Source organism: Octopus bimaculoides, chromosome 8 (genome assembly GCF_001194135.2).
Source record: "Octopus bimaculoides isolate UCB-OBI-ISO-001 chromosome 8, ASM119413v2, whole genome shotgun sequence".
In the NCBI taxonomy this organism is placed as follows: domain Eukaryota; kingdom Metazoa; phylum Mollusca; class Cephalopoda; order Octopoda; family Octopodidae; genus Octopus; species Octopus bimaculoides.
Genome location: NC_068988.1, coordinates 1,779,371 through 1,785,792, shown reverse-complemented (window position 1 = coordinate 1,785,792; position 6,422 = coordinate 1,779,371). Strand labels below are relative to the sequence as shown.

At 40.3% G+C, this 6,422-nt stretch overlaps 1 protein-coding gene across 2 annotated transcripts in view; it reads right to left on the bottom strand.

Annotated features, from left to right (window-relative positions):
* Window positions 1-6,422, bottom strand: part of LOC106872605 (high affinity copper uptake protein 1) — a 122,705-nt gene that overhangs the window by 96,693 nt on the left and 19,590 nt on the right. Inside the window, exon 1 of one of the 2 annotated variants that reach the window (XM_014919645.2) lies at window positions 5,862-6,100. The exons of the other annotated variant lie outside the window; for it this stretch is intronic. The gene's annotated coding sequence lies outside the window, so the exon portion shown is untranslated. Of the gene's footprint in view, window positions 1-5,861; window positions 6,101-6,422 lie in introns of those variants that run through there. 2 annotated transcript variants of the gene reach the window in all.

The window sequence follows — 6,422 nt, the reverse complement described above, 5'->3', positions numbered from 1 at the left end:
AGAGACTGGCTTTGTCGTTCTGTGTGTTTGTACAGGTGTGAATGTATGTGTTTGTGAGCACACGTGTGTGCATCTGTTTTTGTGTATGTCAAAGTTTGTATATATGTGTCCACATGATTGTGTGTCTGTATATATATATATATATATATATATATATACATACATACATACATACATACATATATACGTGTGTGTGTATATATATATATATGTATATCTGAGTGGATCTGTCTACAGGAATGTGTCTGTTTGTACAGGTGTGAGAGTGAAACAGTTATTTCGGATCTAAAACGACATGATGGAATTGTCTTCTGTTACGATTCCACTTGAATGTTGTGGGAAGGGCATGAATATCACAGCCTCCACTTCACCACTTGCAGCGATAACGGCCAACGACACTAGTGTCACCTCTGATATTTACACGACGTGACAAAACTAGATGTAACCACTGGGACAAAACACTACAAACATTTGACACTTCTTGATGTTGTTATTGTTGTTTAGCCGCAGGTAAATTATCATTGAGCAAGTCAGTGATTAAAGGCGTTCCATCCAATGACCATCCCGTCATTTTTTCCCCCAGACATATTAGCTAACGAGATCAAGGTGATGATCTTGAGTGACAAATATGAAGTACTCAACCAGAGGGCCACCTGATTCTTTCTGGCGTTTCTTGCAGGATAAACGACAATGTAGCGGACGTGGTGGTGTTCATGCTTTTCTCGGTTGTATATAGTCAAATGAAAGCAGCATCAACACGTTACCTATATGCAGTCCCTCGACCTACAAGAATTAGCAGACAAATCTCTTCCGAAACCACACCCTACGGTCTTGAAAAAAAAAATACACTGGACACGCCAGATAATGAAATCCTAGATACATTGTGCCAGAAATAAATGATGGGTTGGTCACGCCTGGGACAACTCTGAAGTTCAACGTACTGCTTGTTCAGGGCTAATCTGGAGTTCAAGAACAATTTAATTAAAAACTATTAAAGTAAAGCAGTACTGTGACTACGACCCGGTGCACTGTGGAAAAGTCTACCCTACTCTGTTTTCACAGAGCACAGGACGCACTCAAAATAATCCCAGTCTTTGCCCTTAATATTTGGTATTTGTTTTACCGCTTATAGAGAGGTAAGATACGAAAACCATATCTCGTAGAGTTTAGGCAGAAAAAAAATGCAGTGGCGTAGCATGATGTCTGCGGATCGCACGGGGTGGCCACTTTATCTACACATGTTTGTTGTACTCGATGGTAGGTATGTGTGACGAAAGGTGTGGCCAAACACCAAGCAACGCCACTAAACGACGTGTATATAACTATATACTATGACAACAGTTTTTACTCCAGCGCTCTACCACCATGGCGGTAAATACGAAACAACGCTAAACTAGATGCAACGTGCTGTTCTAGTTGATACTTCACAGGACCTGATCCCAACTAATTTTCTCTTGCATCTCATCTACCTCAACAAAATAAACTGTTTCTAAAGACGGAATGGTGATAGCTAGAAAGATCTTTCATTACAAATCTAAAGTAAGACATTCTGAATCTCACTCACACACGTAGACAGAGCCACTCATATACAAGCGTGGCTGTGTAGTTAAGAAATTTGCCTTGGAACCATAGGTTCTTAAGTTCAGTCCCAATGTACGGTACCTTGGGCAACCGTTATCATCCCAGGCCGCAAAGCTTCGTGAGTAGATATGGTTGACAGAAACTGAAAGAAGCCTATCGCGTTCGTGTGAATCCTTGTCTTGGCGTCACGTGATGGTTGTAAATGAGCACCACCGTCCTACAAACGATGTTGTCCGTTTCAAGTCTTTAATGAAAATTATGTCTGGCCGTGGGGGAAGAAGTTACCTTGCTTAGAAATAAGTGAAGACTGGCCACATGAAGGGCGTCGAAAAGCTGCTTCGACATATTCCGTCAAACACATACAGACATGGAAAAGTCGATGTTAAATGATGATAAATACTATACAACATACCCACAAATCTGAGGGGAGGGGGCAGACCTTCCGCCGTTTATCAAGTACCTACTTATACCATGAACCTTCCCTGCCCCTCCCACCGCCTTCAAGCGCGATTACAACTGAATTATTTCATTCTGAAAGACATCGCGTCAGGCATTCCATTCCTGACATTTTCTGCCCTTCCTAAGTCTTATGGATCTGCACCTGGGGAGTTTTTTCCCAATGTGCTTTTGTTCTTCCTTATTTCATTCTTTCGGTTTATGATCACAAACTGAAAGTGTAAATATATTATTCGGCCCAGGCAGCCGTATTGAATCCCCTTTTTTTCTTTCATCAAAAATTTCTTCGGACTCATGTTTTCAATAAAAGAAATTACGATTCTGCAACAACAAAAAATAGTTTTTTTGTTTTTTTTAATTTTAATTCTTTAAATGGTAAAATATAGAACTTGGTACCAACAAAATTAAAAAAGGATAAACGATCCAAAATTCCTAAAACGTTATTATTAAATTCTATCAACACAATCGTAAAGTACAATCTCGAAAACATGTCTTTGCACAATTTCATTAGAAAAGTATACATTTTTCAGAAAGTTATGAGCATTAAGTGCGGGATCGAAATTTGCTTAGGGTTGCAAATCCAAGTCAAAGATTTTGTAGAAATACGGTCGATGTTTTTCAATCTTAATATCAAAACAAACACAGGTTTAATAATAATTATTATTATCATTATATTTGTACATTCCGCCGAGGTCGACTTTGCCTTTCATCCGTACGGGGGTCAATAAAAAAGTACCAGTTGCGCACTGGGATCGATATAATCGACTCATCCTCTCCCCAAAATTGCTGGCCTTGTACCAAAATTTGAAAGCATTATTATATTTGTTTATCAATCAAATTAGATAAATTTTATAATGGAAAAATAATACTTCAAATCCTTCCAAAAATCTATCTACACTCGTTCGTTTTACGATGCTCAAAACGTTTTCATTGCCGCAACCCGCAACACCACCACCGCCACCAAAAGAAATTTAGGTAGGGGTGGACGCTTGCAACCCCGTTCCCGAGCCTATGGTTATAAGGAAACAAACTCGGAAAAGGGGCATCAATCTGTAGTTATACCGGTTCCCCCCCCCCTCACACTAAGCTCGAACGACTTTGCCAAGTCGCTATGAGTCTCTGTTCTTATGCAAGAAATAGATGTTTCTAAACAGACATAAAATAGCTGAGTTGGCTGAACGGTTTCGATCGCTGGATAAAGCTAATTCCCATTAATGTCCTTCGAAAATTTAACATTGAAAAACATAGGATACTGTAAAAGGTCGGGGAAGCCTCTTCGCAATCGCAGCCTCTGCTAGAAATAACAGCTAAACATCCCTCAAAATACACCGTTACTACCGTAATGGAGATATAGTGTGGGGGTGAACAGAAGATGCGGGGGTCCAATGAGTGAAAATAAGATGAGATGGTCACAACAGGAAGGTCTTTTGACCAGAGGGCTGCTTGATGGGAGGGTTGGACTGGAGCAAAAGCAACACTAATCGATAATGCACCAACAAAACAGAGAACATCTAGGCGGTCCTAGAAATAGCAACTAAATCTTCCTCGAATCATATCCTATGTAGATCGGTCGAACTGAATAACTGAAATTATTACAAATAAATAAATAAAACGTGGTGGCTTTGGTTGGAACGTCTCTGGCCAGTGATTTGTTCTGTCTGAATGGCTTGGGACTAAACAGCATAAACCAATCTGACATACATACATACGAGGGGGTGCTGAAAAGTTCCTGGCTTTAAAAGTGTAGCGAAAGGCCTGGTTGGAGGCCTAAACCTGCCAAGTTCTTTTACAGGGCTTAGAAAAACTGAAGGACCACTGCAATAAGTGAATCTGGGAGGGGAATATGTTGGTTAAAATCACAATTAACTTATCCACTTGTATTTTCTTTTGCCCAAAGCCAGGAACTTTTCAGCACCTCCTCGTACATAGAACTACACACAAACATATATAGTTACGTAAGTACAATACACATACATACACGCACACATATACACATAGGTGCAGTGCACTCATAGATACATACACACACAGATACATACATATATACACGTAGATATACACACATTTTGCTTGGAGATATTACAGACTTGGGTTGGCAGGTTAGGTAAAGTTTATCTTTCGCGTGTGGTTGCGTGTGTGTGTATGAGAGAGAGAGAGAGAGAGAGAGCGTGTGTGTGTGTGTGTGTGTGTGTGTGTGTGTGTGAGCGAGAGAGAGAGGGAGAGTGTGTGTGTGTGTATGTGAGAGAGAGAGAGTGTGTGTGTCTTGAATCGCAGACACACGACCAATCTTTATGAAACAATATTAAAGTAATTGATTGACATAGTATGTTACTGGTACACAAGGTATAAGAGGAACTATGCTATTCAGCCCGGGTCAGCGATAATGAAGCAAACCTGTGATCAAAAGCAATCCAGCTGTGACCATCCAGTCTTTATTTTTTCGCAAATATATTGTATACGTATATATACATGTATATATACAGGAACATGTATGCATACATGTATATGCATGTATATACATACACGTATACGCATATATACATGTATATATAAACATGTGAGTTTGCGAACGTGACTAGTCACATGTCCACTATTTTGATACGACATACTCCCCACCCGCATCGTCTTCTCTCTCTCGCCCCCCATTTAAATTCTTTACCCACGATTTCTTGGAAAACAGATTTAAGAGAGAAAACAGAAGACCAGCCCGAGTCAGGAGAATGGAGAGAGGGAGAGAGCAACAGCCACAGAGAGAAAGGGACAGACTGATAGAGATAGAGAGAGAGAGAGACAAGACATACAGACAGAGAGAGAGAGATGCACAGAGAACGGGACAAACTGACAGAGATAGAGATGGACAGCCAGAGAGAAAGGAATAGATTGACAGAGAGAGATAGAGCGACAGATACCGACACAGAGAGAGAGGGGGAGATGGGGAAAGACAAAGAGTGTGGTGGTGATGAGGAAACTGAGAAAGTAAGATGAGAATTTCGAATAAAACTCAAATTTTTATGGGTCCCGGAAGACGATTTGAAGAGAAAGAGGATAGAGAGAGAGAAAGAAAAGATACGTGGATGTAAGAGAGAGACAGTGGTTGAGTGATAGACAGAGGGAAGAGAGAAAAGAATAGAGAGAGATGTGAGAGAGAAACAGAAGAGAGACTCAAAAGAGAGGAGATGGAATGATGTTAGAGGAATATTTGGCGTAGCTATTAGAAGAGAGAAAATCAGAGGGGAGAGAGAGAGAGAGAGAGAATGGGTTGAAGAAATTAGGAAAGAATTTAGTAAAGAAACAGAACGAATGTAAACAGAACAGAGGGTGGGAGAGAAACCATGGCACTATGTGTATGTGTGTGTGTGTGTGTGTGATAAACAGAGAGAGAGAGAAAAGAGGAATAAATGTGTGGACGGGAAGTCACATAACGTTCACCTGCTTTATTTTATATATTGACGATGTGTCCATGAGCGATTGAGCGCGTGTATATATATACATATATATATGTCTGAGTGTGTATGTGAAGAGAAAGAGAGAGAAGTAGATAGACATACACACACGATAGAGATAGATAGATAGAAAGAGATAGATAGATAGATAGATAGAAAGAGATAGATAGATAGATAGATAGATAGATAGATAGATAGATATGCAACAGTGGTCGTGGAATATTTCTATAGGCTGAACAGTCTATCAACAATAACTCTTACAGACGGTAAATAACGAAATAAATATCTACAAACACACACACACACGTGTGTGTGTGTGTGTATGTGTGTGTGTGTGTGTGTGTGTTCTGCAGTTAAAATAAGATTTTTAAAAGAACTTACCCGGTATCGGAAGTCCCGAATTATGCTCCGTGCCGGGTACACAAGATAATTAATAGTATTCACTTAAATATCCGTAAAAAAAAGAGAGAGAGAAGGAGGGAGAGAGTGAGAGGAAGAGATAAGAACACACGTAGAGAAGGTGAAGATTATTGTTAGTGTCCGTCAGAGAGGATCGGCGACCTGCTTAGTTTTGTGAGAGAGAAGAGGGCAAACGAGAAGTATTCGTGTTTGAATGAGTTGGCGCGAGAAAGAGAGAGAGAGAGGGGGAAAGACAGAGAGAGAGAGAGAGAAGAGAAAGATACAGAGAGAGACAATGAAAGAGGGGGAAGGAAGAGAGGGTGTGGAAATGACGACGGAAGTATATGCAGAGTGAATAAGAGAGGGGGATTGAGAGGGAGAGGGAGAGGTACAAAGTGATAAACGAGAATGGGGGGGGGTTTCTGAAGGCAACGTGCATACATTCATGTATATGTGTATGTATATATATATATCGCGAAAATGAGAGGTGTAGGTGTTCGATTCCCACGTGTATTACTGCATATTTTTATTCGTCGTGGGTTT